The following is a 21,113-nucleotide window of genomic DNA, read 5'->3' as shown; positions in this document are numbered from 1 at the left end:
GACGGCAGAGTAGGTACAGATGATCTACGTGTCTGTAAGGCTGAGGTTAAAGTTGTTTGTCTAGTTCTTGCTCCTCTTTTTCTTGTGCCACTCATTCCAATTTTATCTGGGAGCCAAGGTCAAACTGAGTTGTTCCCATGAGAATGTAACAGCCCAAGAGCAAACAGTCAAATAGGAGGAAAGGAAAGAGAAAGTAAAATAGTGTCACTGCTGTAAATCCAAATTCCTCTAGAGGGAGCTTAGAATGTTTTGAGGGAAGAAGTCCATTCAAATAAAATCAATTAAGTCCAATTTAATGTCCACAGACCTTCAATAGCTAATGTTTGGTGTTAAAAAGTTGGTGTTAAAAGCATAACATTGTTTCTGACAAGTGCCAACTGGTGTTTCAAAATAGCAAGTCCAAAGTAACAAGTCCAAATAAGCTCAGATTGTTGCAAATCCAAATACACAATAGCCAAGTCTGCAAGCTGACAGTTCTACTGTTCAGGCAGCCCTATTGCCTGGGCTTCTCAGTTAAGATTTTGTAATTCCCAAAAAAGAAGATTGACACAGTCCACTTAAAAGAATAAGTCCAATAAATAAATTAGATCCTTACTTTGCCCAGAAACAGCTTCAGAAAATGCTCAGATCAAAATAACTTAAAAGCCTCTTGAATGGCTCCACGCCTCCAGCTCTTTTGCTTTGAAGTTTAAATAGCAGCGGAAGACGGACTTCCTTTTAACGTCTCTCCGCTTTCAGCAGAATTTCCAATAATTTAGACTCCAATCGTAAAAAATCCCTTCTTACTCACGGGTTGTTGCTTTTCGGTTCCCAGTATTTTAAGGAAGAAAGGTCAGCGCTCACCGACAGCAGCTGCGCGGCTTCACTCTCCAGAGTAGCGATCGACTCACAGCGCCGTGACCCCCTCCACGATCCGAGGCTCCTTACGGGGTCTCTTCAACGTTTCCAGGGTCGCTCTTGGCACCCGCCGAGTCCCACGTCCCCAGGCTCTTGCTGCCTGGGGTTTTCCAGCACGGGTCTCCGCTTTGCCGTAGCGGACGACCCGATTCTGGAGAGCTTCCTTCTCACAGCGCGAGAAGGACTGCCATTGTCGTTCGCGCCGCCTCTGGAAGTCCAAACATTCCTTGCTAATAGCAATCAGTCATTCAGGGTAGGAGTGATGTGGTTGCCCAGGACTGAGGACCACTCATGATATCAGAACTTGTGATTTCATCCTCATGGGAAATGGCGGGGCAGAGTTGTTTTGACATTGCTGATTTCCCGATGTGTGTCTGTGTGTATGCCTATATCTGCCCATTCTCTCTTACAGCTCTTGACCATCTCACGTTGATCTCTTATTCAATATTACTTTTTCAGGCTTCCTTCATCTTGCCTCTGTAAAACAGAAAATAGTGTGGATTGGTATTCACATAGATCTTCCGTTTCATTGCTAGGGTGGGCAAGTGCTCTTGTGATGTTGGCTTTCTGATATCTGCAGTTAACAAACTTGGGACCAGTTGCAAGAATGCATGACCCCTCCTTGTATCTCCTCCGACTCTCCTCCAGTTAAGTGACAACAAACTGCTTAACTGCTGTGAAGAGAGGTGGGGAATTTGCTGGAACTCTTGAGAAACGAGTACAGAGAAAGGCTTCGACCCGGTCTCTTTAAATGCAGTTAACAAGGCCAACGTTGCATCTACAGTGGACCACAGATGCATCCTTGGAATCAATCTCAGGACCTGTCTCCATAACTGACCACACCTATCAAGGATGCTTTATCAAATGTATGAATGAATTGGGGGTGGGGCGAGGAGGAAGGAAATCTCTATGCCTTGTGCTTCGTGGGAAATAGTCCTGGTTGAGGTAAAACGCTATTCCATGTGGTCAGTTTGGGCAATTAATTGGAGGACCTCCTCGTAAGGAAGGAGTGTGTGAATTGTGGGGTGTCTCCAATGGGGACAAGGCTGAGAAGTATTAGCATCTGCGGTTGCTGCCAGCCTTTGTTTGTATCATTGAGGGTCTGCTGCATTTGCCCTGTGGGTTTCTATGTCCGATTAATGGCTTCGGAGTCTTAAAATTGTGGTTCTGTGATGCACTGTACAACGTGAGCACAACAAAGCCATGTTATGCCACTTACAAGGCCATTATGCAGTGTCTGTAGAATTTGCACAGCGTTATAATAAAAGGTGTACCATTTTGGATTGTAAGGGACGTTAATTGCCATGTTGTGTTGAAACCTGCCAAAAGTCACATGAATGGGCTTGCATCTCATCCTTGCTGCACTGTTCTATTACTCATCAGAAGAGCCTCATGTTCCTTTTACTGCTTAGGGGGCTTGTTCACACATGCTTGCATCTTGCTGGTTCTCAGCTGCATGCGTGGACTGTGTCCACTGAAAAGTATCGTGTTCAAGATGGCATCCAGGTTATGGAAGTTCAACATGCCAGTATTATTCTCTGGTGCCTCAGTCACGCTGCTGAAATCAACAAACAGAGCACGTGCCCTCTGAGGTTCCTCCAAATTCCCTGATGTGCTTGCCTAACAAAAACTCCTCTGGAGAGAAATGTGGGTCGTTCGGGGTTGTGAGATTTTGACTGTGATGCTTTGCTTACCTTAATGTAAACAAGGCACAGTCCATTTAAGCAAAACTGTAAAAGTTGTGATACCCATACTAAGCTGGTCCCAGTCAATAGCCTAACCAACCAGGTTGTTTGGAGAGAAATTTTAACAAATTTTCTTCCTCAGAAAATTAAAAAAAACTTGTTACCTCTTCTGTTATGTACATGCAGAAAACAGTTCTGCCACATATCTGGCACCTGGTTCATGGCATTAATCTTCTTATCATTTGAGAGGAAGACAAGGTAGATATAGAAGTCTGTTCACATATTATTCTAAACCAGAAAAGCAACACAACATTCTCCTTCTTGCCCTGTCTCCTCCCTCATGATTAGGAAGAGGAGTTTGGAAGCTTTTGCTTTTGGTTAACCATGGTTGGTTATGCCGCCTGGAGCAACAAACCTTGGCTAATACTGGTCAATTTGTTGTTATGCTATGCTTTTAGTGCTTTTATACTGTGAACCATCCTGTGATCTTTGGATGAAGGGCGGTACATCAATTTAATAACGCATAACGGATCATTTCAAAAGAGCCAATGTCAAACTGGTTCATGAAGCTGGCTTAGTGAAACTAAACCATAGGTAGTGTCAGCCACATAGTAGAGTCCAGAAGATGCCCCAAACTAAAAGTGATAGCAAAAGCTTCTTGCTGCTCAGGAGGAGAGGGAGATCGTGTGAAGTCAAGGCTTGTTGTAGTTTATGCATGTCACACTAAACCATGGTTTAGCATGACATGCAAATGGGCCACTGTGTGTTTGTGTGTGTGTGTGTGTGTGTGTATGTACAACCACTTCGTAAACCATGGTTATTAACACTCTTGATCTTGCTGTGCCTATTTGTTGTCCTCATCAGCAGCTGATTTTTGGGAGTGGTCCATTACCATGTGTTTGGTTTTTGCTTCCCATTTCTCCGAAGGCTGTATCTCTTTTGCCCACCTCCCCATCATTACTGACTCTTAATGACCTTGTGAACAGGGTAATTAAAATACAGTGCCCCACCACCACCATTTCCCCCTTTCACCATGGTGGAGAGAATTGATTCAAAAACAGATTCCTGTTATGGTATAAATACACTGTGAGAATAAAAACAATGTAAGTGCTGCTTAGCAATAAATGTAGGACATGTCTTATGATGGTTTTGCCCAGGCAAAGCAGATTGCTTGTCATACATGTTGGAACTACTGTATATGTTATTTTGCTGCTGCTTCTTTTTTAATTAAAACAAAAAATCTTCTTTGTCTTGCTGTTTAGAGTATTGTTGTCATGGCCTTGTTAAAATGCCTTTTCTTTTTGCATCCATGTTGACATGTCCGTCTCCATGCACAAGGACACTTTGGAAGGGAAGGGAAGTTTTCTAGTCACTGAGATGGAAAAAAACCCACCTTCCACCTGCAAAAATTAGTCCAATGCCCTGCAATGCTGGAATCTTTTGCCCAGAGTGGGGCTTGAACCCACGACACTCTGAGATTAAAAGTTTCATGCTGTACTGGCTGAGCTATCCCACAGTGTATTCCAAGAGTGAAGGCCGGGCTCATGAGAGACCTACTCTTGCTCATTGTTGAAAATCTGAAGCAAGATGGGGGGGGGGAACTGTGATACTTTAAGAAGTGTCATAATACAGAGGGCCTTCCTAAGTTAAAGGTAAAGGTAAAGGTACCCCTGCCCGTACGGGCCAGTCTTGACAGACTCTGCGGTTGTGCGCCCATCTCACTTAAGAGGCCAGGGGCCAGCGCTGTCCGGAGACACTTCCGGGTCACGTGGCCAGCGTGACATCACTGCTCTGGCGAGCCAGAGCCGCACACGGAAACGCCGTTTACCTTTCCGCTGGTAAGCGGTCCCTATTTATCTACTTGCACCCGGAGGTGCTTTCGAACTGCTAGGTTGGCAGGCGCTGGGACCGAGCAGCGGGAGCGCACCCCGCCGCAGGGATTCGAACCGCCGACCTTTCGATCGGCAAGCCCTAGGCGCTGAGGCTTTAACCCACAATACTAGTTAGGAAACTAGTATTTGAGTGGTCTCCTAGTCAGTGGTGGATGGTCCCCATTGGGATTGGTGGGGCAGAAAGCAACAGTAGACTGCCTGAACAAATGACAGAAAGCCACAGCCAATGACCGGCCAAACCAAATAATTAAGCTTTTATCCCCATGCTCCACCCTGTTCAGTCCTAGAAGGGCAAAACAGAGACTAAGGAGGAGGACTTGGGCAGCCAGGGTCACCTGCTGGACTGGTAGTAAGAAAGAAGGCAGGCGGTGGGGGCAGACTGAGACTGGTGAGGCAGTGCCCCTTTGCCTAATAGATCAGCCTCCACTGCTCCTATAAATCAAGACTCAATGAAAGATGCTGTGATTCTCACTCTCACCCTGTGGAAGTCAAATCTAAATAAAATATCTGGGACTACAGTTCCCATCATTCCTGACCACGAGTCTGCTAGCTAGGGATGATGGGAGTTGTAGTCCAAATAAATAAATAAAATTGGATTGAGACCCAAGTTTGGGAAACCCTGATGTAGGACTTGGGTCTTGTAACAAACAGCAGATAAAGCAACTAATTTGTGTCTGGGATGTGCCGCTTCAGATTGCAGAATGGCGATCACATGACTAATTATTCCTCCAGATTCCTTTTGCAGTCATACCTCGGGTTACGAACACTGCGGGTTGCGGACTGTGCCGAACCTGGAAGTACCGGAACAGGTTACTTCCGGGTTTCGGCGCTCGCGCATGCGCAGAGACACCAAATCAGATCACACGCGTGCACAGATGTGGTGCTTCTAGCTGCGAACGCTGCGGTTTGCGAATGTGCCTCCCGCACAGATCACGTTCGCAACCCGAGGTATGACTGTACATAGAATACTGAATTTGGGAAAGCAGTCATTCTTTCTTTCTGAGATACTAGTTTCCTGTGTTCATTTTTAAACAAGTCCTGCACTCTGAAGTGATATTGCCTAGAGGTGTGGGGAACCTTTGGTTCTGTAGATCAGTGTTTCCCAAACTTGGGTCTCCAGCTGTGTTTGGACTACAATTCCCACCATTCCTGACCACTGGTCCTGCTAGCTAGGGATGATGGGAGGAGTTGTAGTCCAAAAACAGCTCCAGACCCAAGTTTGGGAAACATCGCTCTAGAATGCTGCTGAACTGCATCTCCCATCAGCCCCAGCAAAGCACATCCAATAGCCAGGGTTGATGGGAATTGTAGTTCAGCAACACCTGAAGGGCCAAAAGTTCCCCACACCTGGTCTGGAGCCAGGTGGATTACTACATAACCTTTTTGTGAGAAGAAAGATTTCAGAAGCCATAATCCCCTCAGAAATGTTAAAACTCTGTCTAGTGTTCTTTTTTGTGGCCTCCAGAGCCTTGCAGCAGATTAATCTTTCAGGAGATAGCACTTCTCCTAATTGAGAGCATCTGGTTAAGTCATCGTCAGAACAGGATGCTGGCCTAGAAGGGCCTTTGGCCTGATCCAGCAGAACACTTCTTACGTTTAGCAGGAATAGGCCTGGTTGATTGCAATGTGCGAATGGGGCCGGCTCTACCATTAGGCAGTGTGAAGCAACAAATGCTGGGAGACAGGGAACCACAGGGAGATGTTTGAAGGACAGAGTGCTGTGTGCCCTTCAGTCTGCCCTGTGCCCTCAAGAGTTAGCCTGCTTCCCTCAGGAGGGGTGGAGGATACTGCCTCACCACAAGTGTTAAATTGAAGATTCAATTGCCAGCCTGGTCAGCTTTTGTATATGGAAAGGGAGGAAGGACCATCTTGTCTTTTGCCTCAGGCAGCAAAATGTCTTGGGCCGGCCACTGGCTAGAATTCGTTTTACTTTGAACAACCACAGAAATGGCTTTGGTTTTTGTTTTGTTTTTTTGTATTCCTGAAAGGAATTGTATTGTGTGCAACTGTATTGTGTGCAAATCCTGAGGGAAATGTCTTTCAGCTGGAGACAACTTGTCTAGTCAGTCTTGGAGTCTGGAAACTCTCTCCTTTCCTTCGTTTTAAAAAATTGCACTGATTTCTGCAGTCGGATAACTTTCTGTGTTATAAAATAAACCATCTTCTGCTCGCTGTTTCATGGCTTTGTTTTGCTGTCTCTGGTAATCCTTCATGCTGCTTTGCTATTTCAGTGGGTTTGCAGTCTTATTATTTATTTTCCTATTTATTTATTTAAAAGGCGCCTGTAGCACTTTTCAGAGAAGACCGCCTCTCAAAGAAAGCAGCTTACAATCAAGTAAAATGTTTAACAATAAAATATTTAAAATACTTCAAATATCCAAGTACATCTAAAAAAAACCCAAACCGGCATCTTAATTAACCTGCCAAGTCATTGCAAAGAAATTAGTATTTAAAGTCTGTTTAAGAGAGACCAGAGATGTGGGTTGTTTCCTTATCACTTGGAATTGCTTTTTTATAATATTTTTTATTAATTTTAACATATAAATTATAATACATACCACAAAACTTCATCATTTATACAATCTTTTTTGGACTTCCCTTAGCACCTCTGCTGATCCACCGTTTTAACCACTTCTTATGCATTTCTTAAATTCTTATTACCTTTAAATGTCATAACTAATCCTCCTCCCCTTTATCCAGTATAATTCCAATCATACTCCTCACAAAACTTCTTGTAAACCTACAAATGTAGTCTGGTCATCACAAATACTTTTCAAATAATCTGTAAAATTACTCCAGTCTTCTTTGAATTTCTGGCCCCTCCGATTTTGAATCCTTCCTGTTAGTTTATCCATTTCTGCATAGTCCATTAATTTCATCCTCCATTCTTCTTTTGTCAGTAATTCTTCTTGCTTCCATTTTTGGGCCAATAACATTCTTGCTGCCGTTGTTGCATATAAAAACAGCTTACATTCCTTTCTATTTATATCACTTCCTACAATGCCCAATAAAAATGCTTCTTTATAAATGTATATTTCAACATTTTTTTCATCTCATTATATATCATCTCCCAGAAGCTTTTCACCTTTTTACAATCCCACCACATGTGATAAAATGTTCCTTCTTTTTCTTTACATTTCCAGCTTTTATTACCAACTTTATACATTTTAGCTAATTTGACAGGTGTAATATACCATCTATACATCATTTTCATCACATTTTCTTTTAAGGCATTACATGCAGTGAATTTTAAACCTTCTTTCCATAATTTTATCCAATCACTCAGCTGTATACTATACCCAAAATCTTTAGCCCAATGAATCATAACCGACTTTACCTCTTCATCCTTCAAATGCCATTCAAGCAGCAATTTATACATTTTAGACAAAATCTTACAATCGTTACTTAATATCTCTAATTCAAACTTTGAAATATTTTCATCAAATCCTTTTTCTTTATATATCACTTGGAATTGCATTCCATAATGGGGTGTACCTGCCAGCCTAATAATTTTTCCTACTAAGAGGGAAACATTTTCAGAGAATTGTACAGTGGTGCCTCGCTTGATGAAATTAATCCGTTCCGTGAGTCTCTTCGTCTTGCGGTTTTTTCATCTTGCGAAGCACGGCTATTAGCGGCTTAGCGGCTATTAACGGCTTAGCGGCTTAGCGGCTATTAATGGCTTAGCGGCTTTAAGAAAAAGGAAACAAACTCGCAAGAACTCGCAAGATGTTTTGTCTTGCGAAGCAAGCCCATAGGGAAATTCGTCTTGCGGAACGACTCAAAAAACAGAAAACTCTTTTGTCTTGCGCGCTTTTCGTCTTGCGAGGCATTTGTCTTGTAGTTGGAAGGGACTCCCAAGGGAATGCAGGAATCATAGTTAAATAATCCCTGACAGATGGCCATCCAAACTCTGTTTAAGAACCCCAATGAAGGCAGGTCCACCACCTTCTGAGGCAATCCATTCCACTGTCATACAACTCTTGCCATCAGAAAATGCTTCCTAATGTTTATAATCAGTATCTCCTTTCTTGTAATTTGAATCCATTGGTTTGGGTCCTACCCTCTGGAGCAGCAGAAAACCAGCTCACTCCATCTTACGCCTGACAAGCCTTTTTCATAGTCACTTGTGCATTGAAGAAAATGTTCATGTCTACTAAGAGCTAGTAATACTTTGCAGGGAGCGGGTGGCCCTGTGGACTAAACCACTGAGCCTCTTGGGCTTGCTGATCGGAAGGTCGCAGGTTCAAATCTGCGATGGGGTGAGCTCCTGTTGCTCTGTACCAGCTTCTACCAACCTAGCAGTTTGCAAGCATGCCGGTGCAAGTAGATAAATAGGGACCACTGCAGCGGGAAGGTAAACAGCGTTTCTGTGTGCTCTGGCTTCCGTCACAGTGTCCTGTTGTGCCAGAAGCAGTTTAGTCATGCCGGCCACATGACTCGGAAAGCTGTCTGTGGACAAACGCCGGCTCCATTGACCTGAAGTGAGATGAACGTCTCTAGTTTTTCCCATTCTGTTGTTTTCCTCTATTTCTTTGCATTGCTCGTTTAAGAAAGCCCTCTTGTCTCTCCTTGCTATTTTTTGGAAATCTGCATTCAATTTCCTGTATCTTTCACTATCTCCCTTGCATTTTGCTTGCCTTCTCTCCTCCGCTATTTGCAAGGCCTCCTTGGACAGCCACTTTGCTTTCTTGCATTTCCTTTTCATTGGGATGGATTTCGTTGCTGCCTCCTGTATGATGTTACGAGCCTCCATCCATAGTTCTTCAGGCACTCTGTCCACCAAATCTAAATCCTTAAACCTGTTCCTCACTTCCACTGTGTATTCATAAGGGATTTGATTTAGATTGTGTCTTACTGGCCCAGTGGTTTTTCTTCAGTTTAAGCTGGAGTTTTGCTATCAGAAGCTGATGATCTGAGCCACAGTCAGCTCCAGGTCTTGTTTTTACTGACTGTATAGAGCTTCACAAGTCTACACATCCTTTATATACAATGGTACTTCTCCCTTCCCATTTGGTCTATTCCTTTTGAACAGGTTATACCCCTCAATTCCTACATTCCAGTCACAAGTCTCATCCCACCAGGTTTCAGTAATGCCTACCAGGTCGTATTTGCCATCCTGTATTAAAAGCTTCAGTTCATCTTGTTTGTTTCTCCATAGACAGCCAGAGATTATACTGGGCTTGCTGGACAAATATCGTCTCAATAAGGGACTCCTGCTAAGCTGCTGATGAACCTCAGAATTCTGCTTGAAAACCACGTTGCCATGTCAACACCTGCTTATTTAAAGCCTTTGTATCCTGCCTCTCTGCCACTGGGCATCTCCTCCAGAGGAAGCTAACAACCATCTTAAAATGCAGAAGGTCAAGTATTTAAGAAGCTGCAGAAAAAAAAGAAATCAATTTATGAGGAGCTTAATTAAAGAAACTTCTCTAGGGACTAGAGGATAGATGCTGCATCAGAAGAAATACTAATTTCCCCATGTATTTTGACCCAACATTCATTACTGAGACAACTGCATTTTTGTTAACTGGGGTGACAGATGGACAAGCAGTGCTGGAGCCAAGCAGGCTCCCCTCAGAAAGGAGTATGAAGGCGAAGGCACCACAACCAAGAAGGCCCTGTTGTGTACGAACATCTGCTGCACTTTGGATATCATATTGCTGGGCTAATCTCAGCCAGGAAAAAGTGGCAGCACTAGAGGGATATATTTGGGGAAGGAGATGTTCTGCCTACAGGAGCAACTTCTGTTTTGCATGCATGAGCTGTTGGGGAATAATAATAATAATAATAATAATAATAATAATAATAATTTATTTATACCCCGCCCATCTGGCTGAGTTTCCCCAGCCACTCTGGGCGGCTCCCAATCAAGTGTTAAAAACAGTACAGTGTGATCTGAATAGTGATCTGTTCCCATTATTGCCAGAAAGAGATGACTGATTTGCATTACATTTGGATATGCTAATTTATATGCATAGGTGCAAATTCAGAAATAATTACTATAGCTAAGATAAAGGTAAAGGTACCCCTGACTGTTAGGTCCAGTCGCGGACGACTCTGGGGTTGCCCGTTCATCTCGCTCTATAGGCTGAGGGAGCCAGCATACAGCTTCCGGGTCATGTGGCCAGCATGACTAAGCCGCTTCTGGTGAACCAGAGCAGTGCATGGAAACACCATTTACCTTCCTGCCAGAACGGTACTTATTTATCTACTTGCACTTTGACGTGCTTTCAAACTGCTAGGTGGGCAGAAGCAGGGATCGAGCAACGGGAGCTCACCCTGTTGCGGGGATTCGAACTGCCGACCTTCTGATTGGCAGGCCCTAGGCTCTGTGGCTTAGACCACAGTGCCACCCGCATCCCTATAGCTGAGATAGAGATACAATAGATTTCACTGTAGCTGTGGGAGGACTGTGGCCAGGGGATCTCGTTGCTTTCCCAGTCTGCTAGTTGCAAACAGGCGATTTCATGGCCAGTGTTCTCCCTGCTTAGGGGCGTTCACACATTACACCCAATAAGTGTACCATCTGGGTAGCTGTGTACACAAATAGTTGAGTGGTATATTCATATGGTTATTCACATTTAGCATTCCCTAACTGTACAGTCTATGTACCTGGGTGTGCAATAGTTGAATTGTACAAATCAACAAGTGTACACTCTTCCCTACAAACACTTGTACATGTGTTAGTGACAGCTTGTACCTGTGTTCAGGCTAATGTGTGAACATGCCTATTTTTATTTTATGTTATTTTAATTTCTTTACCTCCCTTCATCCGTGGCAGTTTACAATACAAAAACACATAACATAGTAACAAACCAAAACAATAAGTCTCTCTCCCCCCCCCCCCCCCGTATTTATTCATTATCTTGTTATCTTTAAAACAGATTTGGAAAGGACAGTCCTTTAATCTGAGGACTCTCTCAGACAGAAGACTATCCTATGTAATATAGGCCACATGGTGACTAGTAAAGGTAAAGGTAAAGGTAAAGGGACCCCTGACCATTAGGTCCAGTTGTGGCTGACTCTGGGGTTGTGGCACACGTCTCGCTTTATTGGCTGAGGGAGCCGGTGTACAGCTTCCGGGTCATGTGGCCAGCATGACTAAGCCGCTTCTGGCGAACCAGAGTAGCGCACAGAAACGCCGTTTACCTTCCCGCCAGAGCGGTACCTATTTATCTACTTGCACTTTGACATGCTTTCGAACTGCTAGGTTGGCAGGAGCATGGGACTGAGAAACGGGAGCTCACTCCGTCGCGGGGATTCAAACCACCGACTTTCTGATTGGCAAGTCCTAGGCTCTGTGGTTTAGCCCACAGCTGTGGTGCCTTAACTACATACGTTTCAGGTTACAGACTTCGCTAACCCAGAAATATTACCTCAGGTTAAGAATTTTGCTTCAGGATGAAAACAGAAATTCTCTGCTGCAGCGCGGCAGCAGCGGGAGGCCCCCATTAGCTAAAGTGGTGCTTCAGGTTAAGCACAATTTCAGGTTAAGAACGGACCTCTGGAACGAATTAAGTACTTAACCCGAGGTACCACTGTATATTTCTTTAGAGACGGGCGGGGGACAAAACAAATTCTCAGAAGCCTTTGGTGGGCTTTATTGTGTAGGTGACTTTTCGGATCCCTCTCCTCCTTGGTCACAAAGCAGCCTAGAGAAGAGTTTCTCTCACTCTCTTATAATACCATACCCTCCAACATTCCTCCAATGAAAATTGGGACATTTTGATCTGGGGAATGCAAGGTGTTCCTGGCTGGGGGGAAAGCATGTGTTTGTGTGTTGAGCGGGAGGAAATACACATGTGTGCACTCTGTACATACTCAGAGATTCTACTGTCTCTTCATTACTTCGCATGTTACCAGACGAGACCCTGGCACTGGGCTCCAGTCCTCTGAAGGAGCGTATCCACCCCCATTGTTCTGACCAGACACTGAGGTCCAGCTCCGAGGTCCTTCTGGCGGTTCCCTCACTGAGAAAAACCAAGTTACAGGGAACCAGGCAGAGGGCCTTCTTTGTAGTGGCCCCCACCCTGTGGAGCGCCCTACCACAAGATGTCAAAGAGAAGAACAACTACTAGACTTTTAGAAGACATCTGAAGGCAGCCCTGTTTAGGAAAGCTTTTAATGTTTGATGGATTACTGTATTTTAATATTTTGTTGGAAGCCACCCAGAGTGGCTGGGGAAGCCCAGCCAGATGGGCGGGGTATAAATAATAAAAATAAAATAAAAAATAAAAAAATAAAAAAATAAATAAATTATTATTATTATTATTATTATTATTATTATTATTATTATTATTATTATTTTATTATTTCCCTCCCTCCCTCCCATGCTCTTCCTCATCCTGTTATCTGCTCAAGACTCACCCACTGCTGCTTCTGGATCCAATCTGAACTGCGGCTCTTTTATATCCATGTCCGCTGCCTCTGCCTGTCTGGTTCCAGCTCCCATTGGTGCCCTGGCCACCAAGCTCAGAGCCGGCCTCCATGTTGTGAGGGGCAGCATGGCAGGATCCATGAGAATCGGAACCGAAGTACCCACCTTGGAGAGTCCAGCCCACCGTGCAGATGGCAGGTGAGCCTCAGGGCCTGTGTGGCCTCTACAATCCGATGCCTGCTCTGTCACTTGCTGGGGCTGTTCTGTGAAGGGGGAACAAAGCCTTGAAATTGGGGTGCCCTGGTTTCAAGTCAGGAGCCTTGGTTGTCAGGAGTTCAGCCTACACTCGAGTAGGACCCTGGCAGAGACACATGCCTGACTGGCATGTTACCTCTCTCCTGGTTGATCAGGAGCTTCATAAGCTTTCTTCAGCTCACGATGCCAACAGACACCGGCACACTTAGGGATCTGCATAGTTTGCGCATCATGTGCGTGGACAGACCTCAGCAACTCAGCATTTTGGCTAATCAACTTTATTTACATATAAACACACACGGAGCACTGCAACATGGCTCCCTCTCTCTCTAGCATCAGACAGCAAAGAGAAAAAGAACAAAGAACAATAGTCCCACTTCATGGAACACAGTACAATGGTACCTCAGGTTAAGTATTTAATTCGTTCCAGAGGTCTGTTCTTAACCTGAAACTGTTCTTAACCTGAAGACCACTTTAGCTAATGGGGCCTCCTGCTGCCGCCGCACGATTTCTGTTCTCATCTTGAAGCAAAGTTCTTAACCCGAGGTAATATTTCTGGGTTAGCAGAGTCTGTAACCTGAAGAGTATGTAACCTGAAGTGTATGTAACCCGAGGTACCACTGTAACACAAACATCCTGTCTTCATCACTTCCCACTCTGTGGAGTCAAAACATGCCACGTGATGCGAAAGACAACAATCCCATGACTGCAATCACGGAGCAGGAATTCTAACTGATAGCTTTACCAATTTTGGGATCATTCTGGCAAAACCATGGCAGTTGAAGGGTATGCAACAGTAGAACTCGTGAAGCTGGATGTTGGCCGATTCAGGACAGAGAAATTACTTAATGCAGCACAAAGGTAATCTATGGAACTCTCTTCAGCAGGAAGCAATGATAGCCGCCAATTTGGATGGGAGCTGGAAAATTCATGGAGGATAATGCTACTAGCCATAATGTTTGTCTGTCATGATCAGAGGCAGTGATGTTTCTAAATAGCAGTTGCTGGTTACTTTCTTCTCTGAATTGTATTTTCGCAATGTATTTGGTTTAATTTTCTATCGATGTTAGCTACATTCACCATTGATCTGATGCAAAAGCAGAATACAGTTCTTTGAAAGGAAACTAGGGGAATGCAACACCAAACATTCCCCCGCAACCCAATTACTCAGTCTCTCGCACACATACAATACTGTGTCCTGTCAGTTCTCACAAATAAACAGTGCTTTTCCCAAGAGTGGTGTTGCAATGTTACATTTCCATTGTAGATTTAGTGGGTTTTAACTGCAATTCCCATTGTACTGGTTAAATTAGCAAGGTGAAACTCCTTTAATTTAGCTTGTTATGCTTCCAATGTGCAGGCTGTGAGCCTTCATTTATTTTTCCTTCCCTCCAATTTAACCTCTATTGATTCTCCTCCCAGTTTTTAGGTAATTAGAAAAGGTCTTATTCCCCCTCCCCCACACGAAATCTAATTATAGCATGTTGTTTTTGCTAAGTAAACAGGCTCTAAATCAATCTAATAAGATATTAGGCAAACATAATAAAAGCCCTTTTGCTAATTAGGCTTATTAGTGTCAGCATTTTAAAAAAGCCTTTCTTGTCCTAATGCAAACAAGATAAAAGAGATAATCCTTCCAATCAAATTAGGAAAGGGAAAGCTTCAAAGTACATCACTTCATTAACCCCCCCCCCTCAAATCCCCCAACAACAACCACCCCAAAAACAAATATTGGTCAAAGGACAGGGTGTCTTTGATGTTCAATTGTTGGCACTTCCCTGTGTTCTAGTCATCGGATTGTAAAGTAATGATGGGGATGATTCAGACCCCCCCCCCAATCTTTAGCATGAATAGTGGAGTTTAGGCTATAGGGCAGAAATGGGCTTGCGGTTTGGATTTCCTGTAGCTCTCGGCCTAATTTCAGGCAGGTGAGGAAGAGGAGGAGGCAGTGGTGGACCCTGAGCTCTCAAATGTCAGTGGTGCCCTGTGCAATGCCAAAATTCAGTGCCCCTCACCCCTCATGCTCCATCCTAGATAATAATTGTGCTGCCCCAATCTTCTTCTTCTTTGGCGATCACTCGTAGCCGAATAAGATTGTCTTCCATAAACACGGTTTTAACAGTGAGTCTGCTAATTCTGAATCCACACGTCCTTCCACAGTGAGGACATTGGTTTCCGGGCGGGAACTGATCATGGTGAGGGTTTGCCAAGCATGCCTTCCTCTTAGCACGTTTCTCCCTTTCGTCCTGAGTTTGAACATCTTCAAAGCCCATGACACTTTTGGTAAAGGCTGTTCTCCAATTGGAGCACTCGCAGGCCAGTGTTTCCCAGTTGTCAGTCTTTATACAACTTTTTTAAAAATTTGCCTTGAGAGAGTCTTTAAACCTCTTTTGTTGACCACTAGCATCGCGCTTTCCGTTTTTAAGTTTGGAATAGAGTAGTTGCTTTGGAAGATGATCATCAGGCATCCACACAACATGACCAGTCCAACGAAGTTGATGTTGAAGAATCATTGCTTCAACACTGGTGATCTTGGCTTCTTCCAGTTTGCTGGTATTAGTTTGCCTGTCTTTGAGGAGTTGGAGATGGCGTTTATAAGTGGTGGTGTCTCAATAGCACCCCCGATGCTCTGCACTCAGTGCGACCAAACCAGTCATGCTCCCCTAAATCTGTCTCTGGAAGAAGAATGGGGTGGCGCGCGCGCGCGCACTCACTCACACACACACACACACACACACACACGAGCACTCAGTTGCAGAGCATGCAGAAGATCTCAGATTGAATCCCTGGCATCTCCAGGTAGGGTTGCCTGGAACCCAGGAGAGTCAAAGACTAGACAATCCTGATCTAGGAGGTCCAACGACCTGACTTCTTATGTTCCTATGGATGCTCCTGACCACCACTTGTGGGAATGCAGCTCTCAACAGAAAAAAAGACCCTCCAATTTTGCTGTAGAGCTGGGGGGTCACCAACCTTTTTTTGGCTCATAAACACATGTGTAAACTGGCGCATGTGTTACACATAAACACATGTGTAAACTGTAGTTTGTTAAGGGTGCTGGGAATTGTAGCTCTGTGATGGGCAGTTCCCAGAATGCAATGTATGATGAGCTTGCAGCCAGTATGAAGTCAGAAAACTGTGACCAGAAGTCAGGGCACCTCTCTTAGAGAGCCTCAAGCCCTTTTTATTCATTGAAGTCTGCTCCTTTTTATTTCATATCTTCCTGGCAACTTTTAAACTTTTGGCAGTCTCACCTCCAGTCACCCGGTGGCAGAAGAATTTAATTTCAGTCAAAAAATGAATGTGACTCGTATAAGAAGCCGTATCCTTTCAGCGAATTTAATTTGATAATATAACTTGCCTGGCCGTTCCTGCCACCGAAGCATTGTGCATCAACTGGCAATCTAGGCAGATAATAAAAACGGGGTCCAAGAGCGAAGGAAGTGAAACTGAACACAATGCTGTTACATCGGTAGCTTCGGGGTAGCAGAAACAGGGTCAGAGTTGGGTTCCTTCATTTTGCACTCTGAATAGGACATTCCTGCGTACTTATAAATGGCGTTTGTTATCTTCTGCAAATGCACCGTTTGCTGAGTCATGTTCAGCTGTGTTGTGGGGCAAAGGCTCCTGATCTTAGTAGCTGGTTTCATTGGGGACGGCCCTACCATTGGACAAGGTGAGGTGGCAGCAGGAGCACAGTAGCAAATTCAAAAACACAGAGGCACTTCTTGATTGTCACTGCAACACCCCCTCCGAGCCGTGCCCCCTTTTAAGGTTATACAAACTTCTGGTTAGGGATGCGCTGCAATGCAGAACACCATGTGCTGTATTTAAGCCGGATCTGCTATTTTCTGTACACATGCATGGGCAAACGATTCGGAGTGCTCTAATATCCTCTTTCAGAGTGACTTAGATTTTTTAGCTAATGGAAACAGCTGCAGGGAATTGGTAAAAATGAAGCTTTGTTGTAGAGCAGGCACCCCCAACCTGCCGCCCTCCAGATGTTTTGGCCCACAACTCCCATGATCCCTAGCTAACAGGACCAGTGGTCAGGGATGATGGGAATTGTAGTCAAAAACATCTGGAGGGCCGAAGGTTGGGGATGCCTGTTGTAGAGGTTTGAGTTTTAAAGTATGGGTCACATTTGCATGTCACAAGTCAGGGTTTCATGGCAGGCACGATGGCTATGTTCTGCCTCCACTTGTGGAATCATGAGTGGGGAGAGTGTCTCAGATAGGCATCTGGTTAGCCATTGTCAGAACAGGATACTGGCCTAGAAGGGCCTCTGGCCTGATCCAGCCAGACTCTTCTTATGTTTATCTGGAATAGGCCTGATTGATTGCAATGTGCGAATGGGGGCGGCTCTACCATTAGGCAGTGTGAGGCAACAAATGCTGGGAGACAGGGAACCACAGGGAGATGTTGAAGGACAGAGTGCTGTGTGCCCTTCAGTCTGCCCCGTGCCCTCAAGAGTTAGCCTGCTTCCCTCAGGTGGGGTGGAGGATACTGCCTCACCACAAGTGTTAAATTGAAGGTTTGACTGCCAGCCTGGTCAGCTTTTGTATATGGAAAGGGAGGAAGGACCATCTTGTCTTTTGCCTCAGGCAGCAAAATGTCTTGGGCTGGCCTGGTCAGCTTTTGTATATGGAAACTGAATATGGAAACTGTGCTTTCCTTAAACTTCTATTGTACATTGCAGAACTTGCCCAGCATTCTCTTGAAAGTGGAAGCACCTTGTTGCTTTCGTTGTTCCTTAGCTTTGGAGCACACAAGACAATTCTCTGGCGTTATCTGCCTTCTCCAGAGTGATCCTAGGAGCCCATCCTCAGTGGCTCACTCACTTCCTTTCAGTCTGGTTAGCTCCCATCAATACAATGGGTGAAAAGATTTCTCTGTGGCTAAAATGCTCCTTTCATGCTGATTTGGTGGCTATAGGATGCTGGAGACAGGGACCCAGATGCAGAGAATAGCAATGGGTCTTTGACCCCCATCAACCCCGGACCATTGCACCTCTGGGTGGCAGGTCAATAAAGGACAGTCAATGGTCAGTTTTTTCAAATTATTACTAGTTTTTACGATGAAGGTAAGAATTTGGATTTCCGGATTCAGAGAACAAAATGTCTTGGGCTGCTTTGATTAATATGCATTCTTCTTTTTTAAAAAATAATATGTTTTATTATTGAAGTACAAGTTTGTATATTGAGGCACGACAAAACAAATAACAAAGCCAAATGTTGATAAGAAAGCATATTTAGTTTGAGCCTCGGGGCTGAAAGTAGGCAAGATTTTTTTTTTATATAAAAAAAGTAATTGTATTTCTGTCTTTTTGAATTATGTTTTTAAAAAGCACCAGTGTAGGAAGATAGGATTGGATTGGGAACATGTTGTGTGAATGTGTAGCCAATTTTCCTGATGAAAATTGCCCGTTGTAAATGTTCTTTGCTCCAGAGGAAAAACATATGGGTTCAAAGGAGCACCTTTGAGAGTGTATGTGTAATTTTCAGCAGGAAAAGAGAAGGATTAAGCCCCCCTACCCTGAATCCTAGTCCCCTCACAGATGCCTAGTCCCTTCACAGATGCCATTAAGAAAAAGGGAGTGTAAAATGACAGAGGAAATCATTAGTTGACATTGTAGTGAGCCTGTCCTGCTCACCTGACCCCCCTCTGGTTGAGTTGCTGCTGCATATTGGGATAGACGGGTGGGGTGGGGTGTGCAAGGTGGTGGTAAGGTCAACCTGGGAGTAAATGCTACTGGATGCAATCACACAGTTCATATACAGTCATGCCTTGGGTTACAGAAGCTTCAGGTTGCGTTATGGACCACCGAAACCCGGAAGTACCGGAACAGGTTACTTCCGGGTTTTGGTGGTCGCGCATGCGCAGAAACGCTAAATCGCACTTTGCACATGCGCAGATGCACCACTGCGGGTTTTAGACGCTGCGGGTTGTGAACGTGCATCTCACACGGATCACGTTCACAACCCGGCCACTGGGAATGGCCACCGAGACCACATAGCACCAGTCCTGAAAGACCTACATTGGCTCCCAGTACGTTTCCGAACACAATTCAGAGTGTTGGTTCTGACCTTCAAAGCCCTAAACGAACTCAGCCCAGTATACCTGAAGGAGCGTCTCCACCCCCATCGTTCAGCCTGGACACTGAGGTCCAGCTCCGAGGGCCTTCTGGCGGTTCCCTCACTGCGAGATGTGAGTTACAGGAAACCAGGCACAGGGCCTTCTCGGTAGTGGCACCCGCCCTGTGGAATGTCCTCCCATCAGATGTCAAGGAAAGAAACAACTACCAAACTTTTAGAAGGCATCTGAAGGCAGCCCTGTTGAGGGAAGTTTTTAATGTTTAATGTTTTCTTGTATTTTTTATATTTTGTTGGAAGCCGCCCAGAGTGGCTGGGGAAACCCAGCCAAATGGGCGGGGTATAAATAATAAATTCTTAGTACTATTATACAGTATTATTATTCTTACCTATTCAGGAGTACATTCATTTGTTCTTGCTTCCTGAGTTCCAGGGTCAAATTTGGACACTGAAAACAGATGCTGGTCTAAGAATTGCGACTCAACTACATTAGTTAAAAAACAGTGATTTGAATGCATTATAAACACACAACACCAGGTGGCGCCAGAGAGCACAAAACCTTTCTATGGCATTTTTACATAGGGTTTTCCCCCCTTTTGTTATAACAATTTAATTTCTGACTTATTTATAGCATCTCCCCCTCCCCCCTGGTGTGTAGATCCACCCTTGGTTACACCCTGGTTTCTTATGTTATTTGCTCCCACCCTTTCCTCCTGGGAAGTCAGCTTCTAATAGGAATCCTTTTAGAGGCCTGGATCCTTCAGTTTCAGGCACTTTCCCCTCACACTTGGGTCCCCAGCATAGCTGTCAACATTTCCCATTTTTAAAGGGAAATTATCTTATTCCGAATAGGATTCCTCACAAGAAAAGGGAAAAGTTGACAGCTATGATCCCCTGCTGTTGTTGGACTACAAAGCCACTTCAGACCCTCGGGAGGAGGTGGTGTTGCGGGCTTCACGACCCCAACACGCGGACGGAGGCTGGCTTCCAGCCTCTGCGTGATCAGGGGAATCCTTGGGCTGGCTTGGGGGTGTGGCTTGCCCCATTTAAGGTGAGCATGGCCCCGGGATCTCCCTCTTTGGTGTGCAAAGCTGCAGCAGTTTCCCACCCACCCGCCCTTCTGACCTTGCTATGGACCTCGGTTGGTTGCCATTAAGGGGCCTGTTAGGAATTTTTCCCACAGCAAATTGGCACTGGCCATTTGGTTTTTCACCTACCTCATAGCAAATCGTCACAACTTCCTTGGTTTTGGCGGTTAGGCATTGGTAGGGATATTGTTATGTAGATGTGTTGCGCCATCACCTCCCCCAAATATTGAAGGGTAGTCCGGTAAAGGATTCCGGGGGGCATTGCCTTGTCCGAAGCCTATGGAGGCCAGGGCCTAAAGCACGCCCCCGATCGGTGACCCCGGGGGAGTCCCTAGTTGATGTGCATCAGCAGGGTTCCCCCTGCTGGTGTTAACCCTTCCTGGTCTTCAAGTAAACAGGCTGAAGCCAGATAGTCAGATAGGACCAATGCCTAAGCCAATACTGCTCTTTACCTGTAACCAATAAAGTTGTGGCCAATTTTAGCCCATTAACCTAAAACAATGGTGTCACGTGTCTTTATTTCCACTGGGGGAAGGCGGAAACTTGCCACGCAACTCTCAGCTTCCCTGACCATTGATCCTGCTAGACCCAAGTTTGAGAAACACAGGATCTGTAACCCACCTGGGGTTGTACAGGGCAGGATCTAAATCACCACAAAGATGTAAGAATACGTTTTTCAGTGGCAAAGCCACTACTTTGCATTTGCCCATTTCTCTACCATCTCGGGTGGTGTTTCTGATAGAATGTTTCTAACCTAGGACTCTACCATTAGGCGGAGTGAAGCAGCCATCTCAGACAGCTGATTTGGGGTGTCATGAAATGCA

General features: G+C 44.8%; 1 long non-coding RNA gene across 3 annotated transcripts; it reads left to right on the top strand.

Moving 5' to 3' along the window:
• Positions 1–1,120: 1,120 nt before the first annotated feature.
• LOC307217201 lies at positions 1,121–18,173 on the top strand. 3 transcript variants are annotated; one of them, XR_013839422.1, is made up of 3 exons: positions 1,121–4,240; positions 4,598–6,002; positions 17,359–18,173. It is a non-coding gene; the product is annotated as an uncharacterized lncRNA (long non-coding RNA). The 3 variants fall into 3 exon arrangements; XR_013839423.1 differs by lacking the exon at positions 17,359–18,173 and having other exon boundaries at positions 4,598–5,430; positions 5,479–6,649; XR_013839424.1 differs by lacking the exon at positions 17,359–18,173 and having other exon boundaries at positions 4,598–6,649.
• Positions 18,174–21,113: the final 2,940 nt, after the last annotated feature.

This window comes from Podarcis cretensis (genome assembly GCF_951804945.1).
Source record: "Podarcis cretensis genome assembly, chromosome: 5".
NCBI lineage: Eukaryota > Metazoa > Chordata > Lepidosauria > Squamata > Lacertidae > Podarcis > Podarcis cretensis.
This window is presented reverse-complemented; position numbering and strand designations above follow the sequence as displayed.